Below are 19,421 nucleotides of genomic sequence, written 5' to 3' on the forward strand. Positions count from 1 at the left end.
ACTTCTTTCTTTTTCAGATGCTCAGTGATCTGTACTTATTATATAAAACATACATATGTCATGCAATATTGAGGACATGGATATAAGATTTCTGAAAACTAAGGTGCAACGTGAAATAATCTTAGGTTTAAGATCCATCTTATGTTGCCTTTAAAATGTAAAAATGGATAGTATATGAAGAGAATAGGACTCTTCCTCATAGAAAATATAATATGAAAACAAATTAATAGCTAAGTTTATTAAACAAAGATTAATAAATAAATAGACAAATTAATAGGTAAGTTTGTTAAACTTTGTCCTTGCTGTAATTGCAACAAAGAAATCATAGTACTTTAGCCTGGAAAGGATAGCATTTACAAAGGCTAACTTTTCAGAGGGTGTCTTGTGTCAGTCCTCTCACTGCTTTCTTTATTCTTCCTCCACCAAAAACAGTCGAATTGTCTCAAAACAAGGAAGGCCATGCTGTCTGAAGGGACCTGCAAAGGTACGCTGTTGGGAGCTTCTGTTTTTGCTGAAAGCACCCCATACAGGCAAGTCAGACCCCCTTGGCTTAGCAGGCAGACACAAGATGTCCCTTCTTCTGTTTCTCTATTATGATATCTCTTTTGAAACTTTGAAACATTTGAAGCCTCTCATGACCTTCATGTGAAACCTTATGCATGGTCCTGGTGTGCTGGAGGCTGAGCCTGGTGCAGTTATCTTTGTTGCATAAGATTTTTATTGCAACAACTGTTAAACTTTCTTTATGGTGGTTTCACATGAGAGTCACAAGTCTTCTGGGAAACTTCTCCTGAGTTTCTCTTTATAGTGGTATGAGAGTCTTGTGAGTCTTGTGAATGTAGGTTTTTAGGTGAGAGTTTAGACCAGTAAATAAAATTTTAATTGGGAGATCTTGAGGCCCTCTGTGGATGGATTGTTTGCCCTGTGAGAGGAGGTGTTGGGTCCTGGACCTGTTCAGCTGGGGGAAGAGAGAGCTACAGGAAAGCCTACGAGCAGGTCAGGTCCTTAGCTTGGCTAGGACTAGTTTCAGTGTGATGAATGGGTTGGACAGCTGAAACTACAGACCTAGCTGTCAGAGGTATCCCACTGGAAAGTGGGCCATAGCAATCTACTGGCAGTAGCCCTCCTTTCCTCAGGATGAAATTTGAGGAGCATTTCCTTTGCTCTCCTGTGTTAATTTAATGGTGCCAGTGTGGTACAGCTACATGGCAAATCACCGGGGAACCAGTTCAAGTTAAAGGTAATCCTTCTTTTTTGTTCAGTTGTTTTAACCAGTTTTAAAATTGATTTCTCCCACAGCTCCATGAAAATTCATCTTTGTGCCACTGAGGCACAGGGCAACAGTAGGAACAGCCTTCAGGGAGTGCTTCACCTGGTACTGGGTTCCAAAGAGGCATTTTTCAGACTGTGGCTTTACAGTCAGTTTTTAAGAGCCTCCTGGAAATATCTCCCAATCCCATGGCTCAATGCATTGCCAGCTGAAGATGACCGTTTGTGAAACTGGACTACAAGCCAAGTCTGTGGCAAAAATAGACTGCAAAAACAATGAATCACAGCTCAGCACTGCTGCACAATACTACAATAATGCTGTTCTGCCATTTTTTGGGCTGCAATCTAACCATCTGTTAATTGGCCCCATGGCACATTGCTTTGGGGTGCTGAGATTCATTGCAGGCCTACAGGATGATTGGTGTCTCCTGAGCCGTTCAGGACAGGGCCTCTCTGCTTTTCAGGTCCTGCTGCTTTTTACATCAAGTGCCCTGAGACTGGCTATCCCAGCTGCCATCCTCCACCTTATTGCCTCAGCCTCATTGCTATTTTATGACCAGAGATTGTGTCTGAGCAGAAGGATGTGAGTGCATTGCTTGCCTTCAAGAAAATCAGTTTGTGCCAAGACGGACAGGATTTTTAGACACTGCAACTGTCAGTTAACATCACCTGGAAACCAAGTGTGATGCTTTGAGTGGGGTGGGACTGATCCTGCACCCCAGCACTCAGCCTTGGCATTGCTTCCACAGGGATCAGAATAATTCTTGGCCAAGCTAGGACCCGTTTCTGTTTATGCTCCTTTCTAAAACTTTCTAAAGCTAATCTCATTTTTCTCCACTGCACATATTTTCACATTTGTACTAATGAAAGTGCTGGATTGTTCTAGGGGATCACATGGAAAATATCTGTGAGCTTTGGCCATCTCTCTCTGAAACACTACAGTCAATTTGGTGTTTGCTTTGGCATGTTGCTGTGAAAGATTGTAGAGTGCTTGTGTTTATAGGCATACAGGGAAAGCGGGCTCCTGCTCATTGTGCCTTTGTGAGGCTGCCAGACTGTCTGGCCCCATCTATTCTACTGTAAGTGAAAAGAGCCTTGCGAGTGCTCGCTGCGTGCTTGGACCAGGCTCTGCTAGGTACTATGCTTGCTTGGAAGCCATTCTGTCAGCTTGAAAAATATCTTTCTGCCTGAATAGTGTTTACTCCCTGTTGTTACAAGTAACGTGTAGGATTGCTTGTCAGTGAAGAAATTTTTCCTTCTTCCCTTTGTTTCTTCCGCATACTTGGCAGCTTTGCATTTGTAGTGCACATTTGTAGTGCGTTTTGGTGGCCCTCCTGTAGCAGGCAGCCAGCTGCCCCTTGAGAACAAGAGAGGATTTTCCATACAGAAGAATGAGAAGTAATGTGTGAAAATTGGTGGTATGACGCAGCCCTGGTTGAAAGATTTGGACATTCCCCTTGAGAAAGGACTTTCCTCCTGTAGCCCGCTGCCTTCTGAAGGAAGATAAGACAGAGGTTTTCAGGTGGAGGGCTTTTCTGTCCAAGTGAGATTTCTCTGCTTAGTGTAGAGAGATATTGCCCAGCTGAAAGCTCCTACAGCACCCTTTGAGAAGATGAAGGATGACTCCAGCAACACCTCTATTAATTTTCCTGTCTACAAGAAAGCTTGTTCTAAAATTTAATGATATCTGTGAGCTCCTGCTGAAAAGTCATGGGCTGCAGGACCTGGAATTGACTAGTAATTATAAAGTGCTTTGATATTGAACTTAGAGTCTGAATAGCAGTTTGCAGAATTCAGGCCTCCTTTCCTTTTTTATGTGACAACAAATATTTATCTCAGATTTCCTCTTCTGGAAGGAATATATGGAAAACAAATGTGCATTGATGGGAATTGCCAGGTACCTGGCCCCAGCCTGTAGCCCAGCTATCCTTAAGTCCTGTCTGTAACTGCACTGAATATTTGGAGGAAGAAGCAAATACTGCTGCAATGGATGATTGCAACTAAACTGCAAACACACCTGCCCACTGCTTCCCAGAGAGCTCTGTCAGCTTTTGTTTCAAGCAGTGGCTCTGTTAATTTCAGCAGGGGAGGTACGGTAGCTGATGCTTAACAATGTCTTTTGTTTTCTTTCAACTGTCACGCTTTGCCAGCCAGTTCTGCTTTACAAAATCTGTAAGTAGGGAAGATAGGTGTTTTCTTTTGTACAATGGACATGAAGGAATTAAAGGATTCAAGAATTAATGAATAATGTAGGCTGTTTTTACAACAAATATTCACTCTGCTACGTACACACTGATACTGGGCTCAGACATTTTGGTATCAGCAACAGAGCCAAACCCCCAGGAGCCAAATGTAAATACACTTTTAACAGTGTCAGCCATCAATCTCTTTCCAACTTTCAGGACTTACTTTTGTCAATGAGGGGCTTCTGCTTGAGAATCTGGCCTGTTAGCTTGCAGTGAAAATAGATAGGACCAGGCACATTACCTGCACAAAGCTCCCCTGTGAGACTCTGTGCAGCCCAGCCAGCCTTGTTCCTCCTCCTGCTGTTCTTCATGTTGCTCCTGTGAATCAACAGTGCTGCATGTGCTTAGACCAATAGACTCAGACACCTGGCTTTTCACTAAAGCAGCTGAACTACCTGAGGCAGGAATAGCAGGAGCCTTCTCAAGAAAACCAGTCAGTGAGCTTCTCTGTGTCTTGGCCTGATGGTTTTGAGGGATATTCATGACATTGTGGAGATTGAAGAAAGCCTAGGAATTTGCAGTTGCCTGGTAGCCTAAGTCAGATTCTCTTAGTCCTGCCAGTGTGAAACCTTTAAGCAAGGATTTTCCCTGGTGTAACCTTTTAGTTTTTTGGTTGTGGGGGTTGCCTGAAATTTGGAAATACTGAAAGCAAACTCTAAGAAGGCTTGCTTTGTCAAGAAAGCACCTTACCAAAGCTCTGCCTAGTACAAATAGATCAATCCTCCAGCTCAAGGGCTGTTTCATACTCTGTGCCTCAAAGCATTGACCACCCTAACATCAACAACCAGCAGGGTGAGAAAGGACCAGCAGGCCCCTAGATTTCACTAGTACCAGGATTAAACATTTGTTTCCACTTCTCAAACCACTGTGTCTGAGGGCTCAAAACACTGCTGTCCCTGCTTGCATCCCCCCTGCCAGGGCTTGGGCACGTGCTTCTGCAAAACCTGTCAGAGGTAAGCTGCTGCTGAGAGCTACACAGCACCGAGTGCAGCCCTGTGCATTTGAGAAGATAAATGAATCCAGAGGAAGAGGCTTTTGCTGTGCTGCTGCTATTTCAATGGGAAAGTGGAACCCTGAAATGCTCTGTTCTACTTCAGTAGCTCTAAGAGGAGCCTTTCTCCAGAGTCTCTGGCACCCAGACTAATTGAAATAACTCCAAAGGGCTCTTCTAAACCTAATTCTTCCCCCATGTTTTCAGGTTTTTTTCTTTTTTTTCTTTTTTTTTTCCCTTCTGTCTACACCCTCTCTTGAACAAAAAGCTTTAAAACTCTTTTTTTAGAAAGGATTCAAATGTGATTTGGATGAAGTTAATGTGAAGTCAAGGTTGATTGCTCATCCCCCTGAAACCACCAGCAGTGACTGAGTGCTGGTGAGTGTGAGAAGGGAGTTCAAACACAGCTGGGAAACTTGTGAGCAAGCTGAACAAAGGGTGGGCTGGAGGCTGGGGATCACTGCCCCCCCTCCCCCGTGTGACTTTCTCAGCTCACGCTGAACCCTTTGATCACTGTCCAGCACGGGTTGTGTGGCAGCCTGGGCTGGGGCCAGGGATGTATACATGGGTGGAGGCTGCTGTAATCTTCATATGCCCTTGATCCACCCTGTACCCTTATTTCCACAAACACTGTCGCATATCACAGTGGGGTGCATCACTGCTGGTGCTCCTTCAGCTAAAACACGGGACTGTCCCTGCCAAGCACAGTTCCCTTTTCCAGAAATCTCTCTGATAGCAAAAACTTGAAAAGCACGCTTGTATTTTGTAACCATTACTCTATTTTTGCCAAGCACATTTGTATTTGAGACTGAAATACAACACTGTGAGTTACAATAGTGCTATTCAGCACACAGAGTTCGTGTCTTTCAGAAGTGGCTGTTCTGGGAGAGCTGCACAGGCGAGCATGGCTATCTTGGGAAGGTGCTGCTCATGAAGAGAGCACTGCCAGAATCTTACCTCTGGAAGCACATTCTCCAGACCACCTGCTTTAGGGCAGTATTTTAGCTCCATATTCCTCTAATAAGGATTTTAGTACAGCGCTTAGTGGCTATTAAGAACTCTTGAGTCCAAGATAAGTTCTTACAGATGTGCTACCATTATCATTCATACTTAAATGTTGACCTAGTAATCTGCAAAATGAGCTGAAACTCTTGAAGAAAAAGGCTAATTGTCTCTAAGGTAGAGTGGATGGGAATCAGTGACGGAGTTGCAAGCTGTGGTCCCTTGTGCTTTTCAGTTGCATTTGTTTGTGGACATTCACCATCAGAAAGTGGAAAGAGGGACCTGGATTCTCCTGTCTCCCTCTGCCACTGTGTCTTTGGGTAAGCTGCCTTCAGCACAGTGGTACAAGTAGACTTTAGGTGTTTGAAGACTGCCAGCAACATCTGGCATGTCAGATTTTTAAAAAAACTCTGTTTTCTATTAAAACCTACAACAAAACAGATATGGATTCCATTCTTCTGTATTATTTCCTATTTATTTTAGGATGGCCAGAGGGCCCTAAAGGAATTGTACCATTCCCTAGCAAAATCTTTTTGGCTAATTCCTACGGTACGGTCATGTAAGCCCCTCTTGTCAAGTGACACCAGGTTTTCCCAGGTGGTAGATCCACTACTTCTAGCAGGTCACACTAAGGATGTTGCAACCCTGCAATTATTTTTCTAGTGCAAATGCTGAAACTGGTTGAAGAAGATTGAGAAATCTAGCCCGTCTCTTTTCAGCTTTTCCCTCCCCCCAAATCACTTCAAAGGTCAATGAAATGCAGTTTTGCCCAGACAGAGGAAAAACCGTGTTGTGGAGTGTCCTCATTCCTCCACTTTTCAGCACAACAGGACCAAAACAATACACAGGCAAGTGCATGGAGCATGAGACTGTGAAACTGCCATGAGCCTGCCAGTTGTGCAGCTCAGGGTCCATGTGGAGCCACAAAGAGGGGCCAGGATGTGTAGGGGCAATTGCCCAGGGCTTGGGCATGAGTAGCGGGCCATGCTGTGCGATGGTGATGCAGAAAAGCAGGTCTGACTTGGGAACCCATGGGACTTCTGCCCTTCCTGTCCACTGCTCACAGGAAAGCTGTAGCCAGGTGAGCTCAGCCCCTGCTCTGGGACAGTAGTGCTTGCTGCTCTGCTATATAAGAGCATCCCCTATCCTGCTACTCTGGTGTAGTTACCGAGGTAAAAATCCTATGTTGTAGATAAAGATAAAGTATTTGATGCTCAACCAGGGAATAATCAATCCCTTTGTATTGGGTAGAAGATGCAGCTGAAGGAGCCTGGAGTACCTTTATGCCTACTTACTTATTACTGTTTCCACACTGGGAACTGTGGTGCTGCATTAGGACAGAGGACAAATTCCCATGGCTGCTCCCTCTGCAGTGCCTTGGAGCTTGATGTCACCCCAGGAGCAGCTCCCAGATTGCTCTGCAGCATCCATCAGCCCCAAAGATCTGGATGAGGATGTGGCCCTTACCCTGGGCCTGAACTGCAAGTCAGCCCTGAGGTGAGATGCAGTGATGAGCAAGGATTGAGGGAAAAATGAATCTGGTTTAGGAAAGCTACCTGTCTTTAAGATTATTTTGAATGTTCTCATTTTTTATGCAGCATTTTAGAACGTTTCAGCTGCTCCCATTTGGAATTCAATTCCTCTCCCTTTTAATCAATAGCAGGCCTTAACAAACAATATGTCACAGGAGACACAAGCACACGGTACTGAACAAAGCAAAAGAGCCACTGGCTTACAGCAACAATTGCTGCTACACAATGGGTTTTCAAAGCTCACTATATATTTTGTCCCTACTGGGAAAACTATAACAAGACTGAATTAGTGGCTAGGCTTGCCAAGGGGAGAAATTAAAGTGTGACGACTTGTCTGACACCTTGAAGTACCTTTATTTATTTTGGGGGAGAGGACAGCATGGGGAAATAAGATGCCTATTAGGGAAAATTATTTTCTGTTGCTTTCCAAAGTGTACAGCAGTTGTGCATGCCTAAGGGCTTAATCCAGGTCAGGGATCAGGAGTACCTTCTGGTAGCTCTTGAGAGGAGCTGACAAGTGTGGGGATGCTGCCCACAGATCTGGGGACGCACTGGGATGGGTGTAGGAGTGTGGCTTTCAAGGGCAGGATGGTCTGGGAGTCCCTTGTCCTTGCCAGGGGAGGCTTGGGGTCGGTTTGCAGGTGGTTATTTGGTGAGGGAGAGAAGAGGGAGATACTATGTGAGAGAAAAGCAAATCCCCTTCCCTGTACATGGCCGGTCACCCCTGAGCTTGCAAACTTGGCTTCTCATCTGTGGATCTTGACAGCTCCTTGCTCTGGCACTAATGGGTTTCAAGAGCTCCCAGTGAGCTGTAATCACTTTGGTTCAGGGCTCAGCTTGCACCTTTACAAGCACCTTCACCCCTTGCTGTTAACCTGTGGTCTCCTCCATTCGGCAGCTGAGCTTGTAAATTCATGTAACCAAATAGCTGTGCTGTTAACTGCCTGCACGAAAGTGAACAACACATCCATCTTCCAGTGCCCAACCAGCAGCCTAATGACACTGCTCACCGTGCTTGTGGGCAGCCTTTCAGACATAACTAACTCTGGCACTGTAAAAACAATTGTTTCAGTGCTCACACAGGCCACATGGCTCATCTGGGCAGAGGAGGGAGGTTGTGCAGGCAGAAGGCTTCCCACGGACTGTCCCTGTGCACCAGTGCCCTGTGCCATCGTCATCACATTCCATGGTCTGATGGCTGGCTAGGGAGAGCTTCACCCTGCTGGTAAATTGTGCCTCACGCCCAGAGCAGCAGCCTGCTTGCACTGGTTTTATTTTCGATTGTGATTGATGTTTGACGAGTCTTTTTTAAAAGGCATGCCTCAGTTTTGCTGTCTGTAACCTGAGTGCAATTCTCTAAAGTAAAGTGCCAGCAGGAGGACAGCTGCTAATGAAACACTGAATAGTGCTGAGGTTTTCTGCCCTCTCTGCTTCTTGCTGAAGTCTGTGGCTTGAATCCTCCAGCCTTACGATTGATCTTGTCACGAAGATTGTCTGCATGCAGCCCTGGCTTCTTATGACCGAGTGTGGGGGAGGCTGGGCTGCAATTCACCCTTGGCTAGAGACCCCACAAAGGAGCTCAGCTGGGGACACCACTGAGGGAGACTGGTGTGGCTGCTTGCATGGATGCTCATGTCACTAGTTGTTACTGGAGGAGAAACAGTGTAGCTCTCTGCCTGCAAGTACCTGAGACCTGCCATCGGCAGTGATCTGATATGTTTTACCTTCCTCGCCCCAAAGCAATCACAAGCAATCAAAGTTGGGAGCACGCGAGCTGACAGGGTCATTGCTTTTCTTTATTTGCTGGCTGCTTACCTGGTGCAACAGGCACTACAAGAGAATTTCTTAATTAACTGGGCTCTGTCCGGGGCGGCACACGTGCACTGCCAACGGGCACTATGAACGTGTCGTTATTGCGCTTTGGCTTGGGAAAAGCCCCGGTGCAGTTGTATTGTTAAGGAAACAGTCTTGGAGGAAGGGAGAGAAGGAGTCTGGTCTCCACTCCAAAGGCTGTTTGTTGTCTTAAACATTGCTGGATCTAACCTCAGGGGAGGTGGAGGGTTAATTTGAGCTGCCTTTGAAAACAAATTTGGGCAGTGCACAGCAAGATCTCAGGGAAGAAATGTTTATAATCTGTATCCTGCTTCAAATTGTATCGGCACCGCGCTTCTGCCCCCACTGCCAAAATTAGCTGCAGTCACCAGGAAGCAGCTGGTGTCCCAAGCATGAGACCTTGCACTCAGCCATCGTTGGGTAGCTTTTATACAGTTATGAGGATGGAGTTTTTCCTGGCTATTGAGCATCACCTACTCTTTGCCTTTGTAGCAGCAGCAGGAAACTTCTCATATGTGGAGGCTGATCCAGTGCTCTTAATCATGCACAGTTCCTGCTGATTTTAGCAGGAGAATTGTTTTACAGTGCATAGTTGAAACGTGTTCCTCGAGAAGCGGTCTGTCTTCTGTCCTCTCTGAAGGAGGGTGGGGATTGCATTGCTCTGCCAGCTGTCTGCCCGTGCGTCACTAGAAGCGTAAGGGTTATGATACGCAGTCCTTAAATTTAAACAACAATATTAGGGATTTTGTCAAGCCAGGTAATATTGAATCCACAGTGGTTGTCGATTAGCTTTGCCATCCATTAAATCCAGGGTGCTTTCAGCTTTTAATTCACTCTGCATAAATTAGTGCACTCCTTTCCTTCATCGTCTTGAAAATGAATAGCGGCTTCTCCCTCCAGTCTGGACTATGGAATATTTGAAAAGTGGCAGTACATTAATTTCTGCCCCAGCGGAGCTTTGCAGGAGAAACAGCTCTTTCAGTTGTTCTGTGGCCACAATAGAGAGTTGGTGTCAGAGCTTTTTGTAATTATTTAAAATATTGAGTAATGCAAACAAACAGAAACAAAAGAAAATAATTGGGGAGGGAAGGAATTCCTCTGCTCTCTCTCTGCTGTTGCAGACTTTACTCTGACAGGCCAGCTTTGCGTTCCCCAAGGTAGTAGTTTTTATCCTGTCTTTGTGACTGTTTTACTTCCCTTTTCTCCTGGGGTAGGGGGAAATGAATAATTTCTACCTTCCTCCTGTTTCTTCACCTTCATCAGGAAAGAGGAGATGAACAATGCTGGGACCCTGCTCATTCGTTTCTCAAAATAAGTTTTCTTTCTCATCACCAACAAACTGAAGAGGGAAATGATGGCAGGAACTCAATATTCACTCATCTTATCAATCCAGCTCTTTAACTGCTTTTGTTATTTAGTGGCATGATGGTCTTTGGTTTGTTATTTACCAGCTGTTTAATTTATATCCATCCCCATCAGGGTGCTAAAAGATCCAATCTTAGAGCTCTTTTTCAGGATTTGTCTAACCACTCTCTAAATTATTTAACATGGCTCTGAACTGTTTTGAGATTTTTTTTTCCTTTTAAGCACTATGATTTGATTCAAAACATCTGTGAATCTTTGATTCAAAAAATCACAAATGACCTTACATCTGGGCAACAGCTCAACTCTGTCATGAATCTGGGTAGGGTCAAGTGTGCGAAAAGCCTAAAATTCCTGACATGTTGAAATTCTTTTCCTGCTTGTTTGTTGACAGAAGATGGGCAGGGAAGGCAAGGCAAGGCAAAGCCAGATCAAGATGCTGTGCTGCAGGGCCAGAAGTGAGTAGAACATCTTGTTACGGAAATAGCCACAAAAACGCTCCTCCCTGCATTAGAAAAGCAGCTATTTAAAGCATAAAGGATCAATTGCCAGTCCTCTTTGCCGCTGTTGTCATTTGGATGTGGCATGTGCAAATAATATTTCCTCATGAAAGAAAACTTCCAGCAATGACAGCGCAGTTGTGGCAGTATCCTCTCCCAAAGGGGAGAAATCAGCTCATCCATAGAAATGGCGTCTCCCTCTGAAAAGAATTCGCACGATCTGGGGATCTGGGTTTTGTTTTTCCTCTAAAGCTTTGGGCAAGTGGATTTTGATCCACCAATGACATCAGGGTGGTGCAATTTTTAAGATGCATTTGGACATTGGAATTATATAGGACAGTGCTCTTGCTAAAGTAAAAATACGTGGAGAAAATGAACAAACCTATGTGACATAGAGTAAAGCCCACTTTTCCCGAAGATATGCATAAATAAAACTGGCAGTATATGCCTTTGAAAGAGCTTGCTTTACCTTTAATGATGTCAGTGAGCAAAAATCCTTTTATTCTTGGCAAATTGCAGTGGGGTGGTATCTTTCAAAAAACTGGAATTGTCAAGATAGATTTTTCCAGGGAGGTGAACCCATGCTTGGCTTAAGCACCCTCAAACTTTCCTCTGGTTGAGATTCCATCTGTATCCCTGCTCTACAGCTCAAGCCTGCTGCTGTTTGTTATTGTTTGCATTACTGCAGGGCCCACTTAGGGATTGCACAAAATGTTCTTTAAAAAAAAATAAATATTGGAGTGTCTGTACAGCATTTGAGAGAAACACACTCCTTTTGTAAGGGGCTGCCATTTGATCATTGCTGAAGTACAGAAAAGAAATATTGGGGGCATGCAGGTTGCTGAGGCTTTGGGGATAAATGTTTTCAAGCTGTTAGGGACTAGGAGTCATCCTCATTTCCATGTAAGCCCCTGTACCAAGTGAACGGAGAGCATGAAACCTTTGAGGAGCATTTATATGTCCTATGTAAGCAAACTTTAAGAACTCACTGGGCACAGGGATTGGAAGAGATTTAGACCACCTGAGCCTGGATTTTAGAGCTAAGGATCCCTTCTTGTTCTAGCAAGTCCTAGCTGAGAAAGAATTGTTGAACAACCCTGTTGCTGAGTCCTGAGGGCTGTGAAGATACACCAGAGTTGGTGGAGATGCCAGAGACACACATCATCCTCTTGTCTCTCCTATATTTATCTCCTTTTCTCCAAACTCCTTGTTTTATTTTTATTGGGATTTTCTTTGGATTAACCCTATTAAACGCATCACTAGCACTGAAATTTGCCGATGCCAATAAACCCATCTGTTTTATTAACTAACCGCAGTCTCTGGAGTGTTTCTCACTGGCTGAGATATGAGCAGCCCTTTCTGCTGTCTCCAGCGCTGTGTGTCAGCCCGGGGAACAATGGGAGGGAACCCAGGAGGTCGCTGGCAGGAAGTGCTGCTTCCCCTGGATAATTAACCGGCTGGGAGACTGAGGAATGAAGATAGCACATAAGACACACACAGTACAAACTGCTAAAACAATAAACAAACAAACCAACGACCATCACTTCCTTTTCTTATATTGTTAAGGCTGCTTCCTTAACTCAGGTTGCCCCAAACCCACCCCTCAAAAAGCAGCCTTTTAGGCCCATAAATTCTTAACCTCTTCACTGCCACTTCTTGCTGAAGGTACAAATCAATTTTTGCCAAGGTGATGGCCAGCACAAGGTCTCTTGGTTTCTCCTTGAGGCTTGCTGGATAAACTGGAGATTCCTGTTTCTGAAAGTGATAAAGGCACTTTCACAAAAAATTCAATGAAGAGAGACTTAGCTTGGCCATAAGGCTGCATGGTTGCAACACCCTGGTACCAGGGCTGCTCCTCCTGTAGGTATCAGCTTCCAGCTCAGCAGGTGATATGGTCTAGCTCTGAAAAGGTTAATTTCCAGAGAAGCTGGCCTCAGAGCCAAGACCTGGATCAGGGCTTTGTGTCTCAAACCCAGCTTTCATATCAAGTCATCCTCTGATGTGCCATTGTTTCACCATCTCTATTAGAGGGAGGTCAGCTGCACAGCCAGGGCTTGCTACACTGTTGAACATCCACTTGCACACTTCCACTGAGATCCTCTCCTCTGACTCCAGTTAGACTTATTTGCATGGTTTTCTCCTTCATCCAAACCATTCTTTGGAGAAGTTGCTGTTTTGATTTTTCTGACTGGCTAATACCAGGATTGTGAGAGCAGATATCGGGCAGTGGCGATGCCAATCCCCACCTCCCTCCAGCTAATTTTTCCAGATGTCTCATTGAAGAGCAGTCAGAGATTGTTTTTGTGCACAGAGTGTTGTGTATGTATTTAACCCATGGAGGCCAGTGCCAGTGGCCCCCAAGAACTGAGGTGACTATGTAGCCCACATCCATCACATGTTGTTGCTTGTTAGTGGATCTCATTTCACCATGTCCTCAGCAAAACGCTGCCAGTGACAAAGCGCAGCCAAGGATTTTTGGGGAGAATTTGGCTGATCCTGCTGGAACTGGGAAATTTTGTTTTCAAAAGAGATGCTGAATTTTCTCCTTATCAGCGTGCAGATTCAGAGCAAGGTGGGAGCAGTGGCACTCAGGGCAGGAGCCTGTGGCCCAACCCTGACTGGCCCCCTCCTGGCAGTGCTGGCAAAGGCTGTCCTGGGGCAGGTCCTGCCTGCTACTGAGTGCTCCCAGCTGGCACCTTATTTGTTATTACTTTAAATACCTGTTTGTGTTAGGCACAGCAAGAAACCTAGTAAGCTGAAAAGGTGACATTTAAATAATGAAGTCTCTCAAGTAGATATTTAATCTCTCTAATAAAGAAGTAATCTGCTAAACATCATGTTTAACAGTTTTGCAGTAAGCCCATATCATACAAGCATAGAATTATACACTCAGAGAATCATAGAATCACAGAAAGGTTTGGGTCAAAAGGGATCTTAAAAACCATCTAGTTCCAAGCCCTGTGCCATGGGCAGGGACACCTTCCACCAGACTAGATTGCTCAAAGCCCCATCCAACCTGGCCTTGAACATTTCCAGGGATGGGGCATCCACAGCTACGGGCAAGCTCTTACAGTGTCCCACCACCCTCACAGTGCAGAATTTCTTCCTGATATCTAATCTAACTCTACCCTCTTTTAGTTTAAAGCCATTCTCCCTTGTCCTGTCACTGCACACCCTTGTAAAAAGTCACTCTCCAGCTCTCTTGTAGCCTCACCTTAAGTACTGGAAGGCTGCTGTAAGGTCACCTTGGAGCCCTCTCTTCTCCAGGCTGAACAATCCCTTCCTGCTCAACCTGTCTTCATAGGACAGGAGCTCCAGCCTTTTGATCATCTTCATGTCTCCCTGGGCTTGCTCCAGCAGGTCACATCCTTATGTTGGGTGCCCCAGAGCTAGATGCAGAACGTCAGGTGGGGCGGAGCAGAGGGTCAGTATCCTCTCCCTTGACCATGCAGACACAGTTGGCTTACTTGGCTACAAGTGCTCTCTGCCAGGTCATGTTGAGCTTCTTGTCAACAGAGAGCCTCAAGTCCTTCTCCTCAGGGCTGCTCTCCACCAATTCCCTGCTCAGCATCTACTTGTGCTTGGGATTGCCCTGACCCAGGTGCAGGGGTTTGTTTTACTTTACAAGATTTGCACAGGCCCATCTCTCAGACCTGCCAAGGGCCCTCTGGATGGCATCCCTTCCCTCCAATGTGTTGACCACACCACCCATATCAAAACATATCTGGTGAGGCATGGTTTACCCCTTGGTATTTAATTTATCCATGAAGACTTTCCTGCTTAATCTAAATTACACTTACAGCCCACAGATTAAGGAGCAGTGCTGGAAGTTTTGACAGTAAAACTGTTGCTTTAAGTGCTGTGGTACCTGAGGCTCTGGGGTGGCTGGGAGAATGGTGGTGGCTTTGTGCATCAGGGTGCTGCTCACAAACCCCTCAAACTGGGTCAAGGCCTCCCTTCTGCCTTGCCCTTCTCAACAGAGGAGCTGTGGCTGCTGTTGTCCTGCTGCCACCTCCTCAGAGGTTCTCCCTGGTGGCTTTGTACCCTCACTGGAGCATATTTACAACATCTGCTGCTGCCAGGACTGGCATACCATCATATAGACGAAATCAGGCATACAGGGAAAATCTTCCATGCTTCCTGTGTGTCTAGCTGAATAGATGAGGGCGCACATGGGACACCACATGGAAAAATAATGAAAACCAGCTATAGAGATTAGGAGTGTGGTAGGAAGCCTGCCACCAGTGTGGATTTTCACAGAAAATATGCACTGTTTTCTGCCATACATACTGCTGGATGCCCTTCAGCTCTGCTCAGAGCTGGAGCTCCAGCAACACTCTGCATGCTCTGAGCCATGGCAGGCCACCCCAGATCAGGTCCTCTGCTGCCACTCAGGAAAATAGTGGGTGGTGTGGAAGGGACAAGGGACTGTGGATCCTGCTGCTCTGCTGTGACTGACATCTGCTGAGTGCTCGTGACATGCTATTTTGAGAGGGGTAGGAGCGAGGATAGGGAGAGCACCTCTCCCTCTTGGGGAGATCAGCCTTCCTCTCACAGAGAAATGCCTCTCCCTGACAGGTTTCTGTTCTCAGTGCCTGGTATATATTGGCATGTTTAAGAACTCAGTGTTTTTGAAGCTTTTCTTTTCTACTGCCAAAATCCCTTTGTGTCACAGTGTGTGTCTCCAGCAGAGCAGAGTCAAGTGGAGAAGTGATGGATTTGCACATTGAAACTTCAGTGGAAAGGAAGAAATGTGGAACAAACTCTTCCTGAGCCCAAGTTCTTAAATTTCAGAGGGTTTCCAGCAGCCAAAGCCACTTGTATGGTACCATTTCCCTGAATTCTGCAAACTTATGCTGTGTTCAACCAACTGCAGAAGCGAGAGGTGGAAGAGTGGTGCTGTGGGAACAGCTTTAAAAGGAGCTGGGAAGGGACAGGTGTGCTGCTACATCAGGGAGGTGCTGTAAAAAGCCCAGTTCCTGCTTTCGTGTCATGAATCAATGCTTCCACCTAAATCTCCTTGCTAACTGATTCATTACTGTATGTCATGCTAACAGCAGGCTTCTGCTATATGCCTCTTTTCAGTGTTATACAAAAAAAAAAAGGTTTTACAGTTAAATAACAGTTCAGCAGTTCACAGTTTAAATTAAATAGCTTTATTTCTCATGGAAAAGATAGGATGCGTGCTGTTTAAGACTTTACATAAGGCATGGATGGATCATCCAGAAGATTATGGAAACTCATTTTTTAGGCACCAACAGTCCTCTTGTTTCCCTCTTTGTAAATGCTCAGTGATTCTGTGCAGTGAAGTTGCTCTGAGAGCCTCAAGTAACAGCACAATTAGACATGGAAATTAGCTCCCTGTTCTCAGAGGACCAAAACACAATCCCTAGTTGGCTGTGGCACAAAACATAATCCAAAACCACCTTCACCAGGAGCTCTCAGATTCTCAAAACCCTCTGGATGATGTGCTTGAGAGACTCATAAAAGTATCAAAACTTTACTTGCAGTCATTGGATTGGAAAGGCAGCTTCCTTCCTTCCTTCCTTCCTTCCTTCCTTCCTTCCTTCCTTCCTTCCTTCCTTCCTTCCTTCCTTCCTTCCTTCCTTCCTTCCTTCCTTCCTTCCTTCCTTCCTTCCTTCCTTCCTTCCTTCCTTCCTTCCATGTTACTTGGAGAATCACTGGGTTAAGGGAAGCATGCATGTTCTGCTGCTGGATTTTCTATCCCTTGCACCTCTTAATGAAGAGTGGAAAAGGCTCCCAACTTCAGATGCTGAAACACAAGATAACACACACTAGTGTGTTTGCCAGCAGGGAGTTTGGTTTTCATGCCAGCTCTGGATGTAAACCCAATGGGATGGCTGAACAAGGGGAAGAATGGAGATTGGAAGATACAGTTGTGAGATGTACGTGGCAACTTGCTTCCTTTATAGTTTTGGGCAATGAGACTATACTGAGCACTTTACCTTTGTCTTGTGCTGAGTGAAAAAGAAAAAGAGAATGCTCAGATCTCATTTCCAAGGAGACCAGATCTCTAGGTGGGCAGGATGCAGGGTGCTGGTCCTATTAGAAAATATTTGGGAGTATTACACAGTCCCAGCCACTTGAACGTTGAAAGTAAATGTCAGCTTGTGCGTGGCATGCCAGAGTATTTTGACACAGGTAGAAAGAACACCATAACATACTTCTTGATTTATCCACTCCATTTAAGGTTAATCTGGCCTTTTAACTACATGTCCACAGAGGAAGAAACTCACTCATAAGTGGAGAAACTACATTGTCCTGAAGTGCAATAAGTCTGATAGAGTTGGGGTAAACTTACACCACGAAAAAAAATTCTAACTGATGGGACCATCCTTGTTCAGAAGAGATAAACCACCTTTTGTGAAACTTCTAGCATAAAGAGGACATTTTACATTAAATGCTCCCGGAGTTAATTTTACTAGTTGTAAGGCCTTGGACACCTGCATCTTGTGTTTGGTGGAGTTAGGCAAAAAATAAAGAAACTGGTTTTGCAGCTGCTGCTCTTCTATGGAGGAACCTTCAGGACCAATACTCAGGTCCTGTGTTGCATTGTATGTAGGTCACTAGTAATGAGTATGATCTCAAAAACCAAACCAGCAGCTAAACAGCAATGGAAAAGATGTGCCACAGTTGCATTGGTAGTGGATGGAGGTACCCCAGCTCTTCCCTGTGTCTGTACCAGCATGGTGCCTGGGAGTCACAAGAGATTTTGAAGCTCTTTGGCTTTCTCTTTCTTCCCCCAGGGCAAGGCTCAGGGCACAGCAGGTGCTGGGTGTTTGCAGGTGCTAAGCAACTTATATAATTGAATGGGATGGGGCAGGCTGGAGGTGTTTTCCCATCCTGTGCTCCAGTGGTAGGTAGATCATGCTCACATGGGGTCTGGGGCATAAGGGCACGTTGGGGTTAGTGCTCCTGAGAAAAATGGCTCTGCTCTGCTGCTCCTGGCTTCTTCCCAGACAATGACAGGGAGGTCTGCTGCAGACTTCTCCAGTAGCTCTGACACCAACCTAAGGACTATGTGTGTTCAGAGGGGTATATGGACAAATGTATATTTTTGTTAGAGCTAGTATACCCACAGACTGTGATGCAGGAGAGTTGTCAGAGCTGTGGATGCTGGTAGATGATTTCAGCTGCTTTCTGCAGTGTATGTGACCACAGCAGGGTGGTGGGCAGCACAGAGAGGAGACAGAAGTGGAAGAGGAGCACTGCGACTTTCTTGTATTCTCCCCCATGAAGACACAGCTTGATTCAACTAATGGCAGTAATTGGAGATAATACTTTGCTGAGAGTTTCCTATTTCCTTTATAATTAACCCTGGGGAGCTTATCTATTTTCTTACCTACAGCAGCCTGTCATATGTGTGGTGAGAATTTGTTGAATTTTTCTTCGTGTTTTCTTTTTTGCCTTTCTGCCCTGTATGCCCCACCTCCCTCTGTGCTCCAATTCCACAACAAAATTTGGCTTTCTCCATTCACAGATGAATGGAACATCACTGATGGAAATTGCCACCTCTTATATCTGTGAGCTGATAAAGAGAAAGTGTCTTGGGCCCATGGCCAAGCGTGGCACCTATGAAGTCACTATTAATAGCTGCTGTTCTAAAGGCACAGGCCAAAGGTGGCACAGACATGTTAAGTGACTTGCTGATACCAGCTAGAATTAGGAACACTTCAGGGTCTTGGTGTGGTCCGGCAGGAGAGATTTTCTAGTTCCTGTTTTCCTGGCAGGGAGATAAGCTAGGATAGCTAAAGAGGAATTTAGCTTTAGATTTGGGTGTTTATGCCAATTAATCATTTGCTCCGATTGCCAGTTTCTTACCTGAAAAAACATTAGTATACACAGAGCTGAAATCAGGGCCCTGTTTTTCTTTTGCTATCTTTCTCTGACCCCACCTAGTTCACACCATCTGTATCCTGTGAGAAGGATGCATACATTGGGGGCAGATGTAGGTGAATATCTGCTGTGGCTGTAGCTGTCCTTTCTTCATAAGCTTATCCCTGGATAAGCTTAGGATGCATTTCCTTAACTTTAGGTTAGGTCCACATCTTTGTATTTAGCCTCAATTTCTGTCTCTTTCCTATGAATTTTTATAATTAGCACCCAAATCTGCTTGTACTTTTGGTCTTTGCACTATCCATTGGCAATGAATTCCACAGTTTAACTTGGTCCTGTGTGAAAATGTACTTCTTTTGATCCTTTTTATCTTGCAGCCTGATGATTTCTATGACAACTCCCACCTTTTGCATTGCAAAGATTAGTGAGTCGTATTCCCTGCTGAGTTTTTAGAAGCACTTCTGATAATCATTCTTGACATTCTGCATGATTTTCCTCAATCACAGATCTCCTTTTTCAAGCTAAGGAGTCCTGTGATGTTTAATCTTTTCTTATACACCAGGTATATCACTGATGATAATTCCATAGTTAGTAAAAAATTTGGGTACTACCAAGAACTAATAAATTGCCTGAACAGACAGAGAGAAAAATTTTGTTTTCTAGTCCACAGAAGCCTCATTCAAGATTGGAGGAGGTGCAATGTAAAATGGAACAGAATATTCCTCTAAAAATGGCTACCTTAGTATAGTATGATGTCTTGTGCTTTTTAGAAGACCACAGTTTTCCCTACCAATTCAACAGCACAGAAATCTAAGCAACTGCCCTAAAA

At 45.0% G+C, this 19,421-nt stretch overlaps 1 long non-coding RNA gene across 1 annotated transcript; it reads left to right on the top strand.

The window, feature by feature from the left end:
* The first annotated feature begins 347 nt into the window (after nt 1-347).
* Nucleotides 348-3,517, top strand: LOC139589742 (uncharacterized). The gene is made up of 2 exons (XR_011679109.1): nt 348-484; nt 1,300-3,517. It is a non-coding gene; the product is annotated as an uncharacterized lncRNA (long non-coding RNA).
* The last annotated feature ends 15,904 nt before the right edge of the window (nt 3,518-19,421 follow it).

Source organism: Agelaius tricolor, unplaced genomic scaffold, assembly GCF_023055355.1.
Source record: "Agelaius tricolor isolate 1412-34295 unplaced genomic scaffold, bAgeTri1.0.p SCAF_1, whole genome shotgun sequence".
NCBI classification, from domain to species: Eukaryota; Metazoa; Chordata; class Aves; order Passeriformes; family Icteridae; genus Agelaius; species Agelaius tricolor.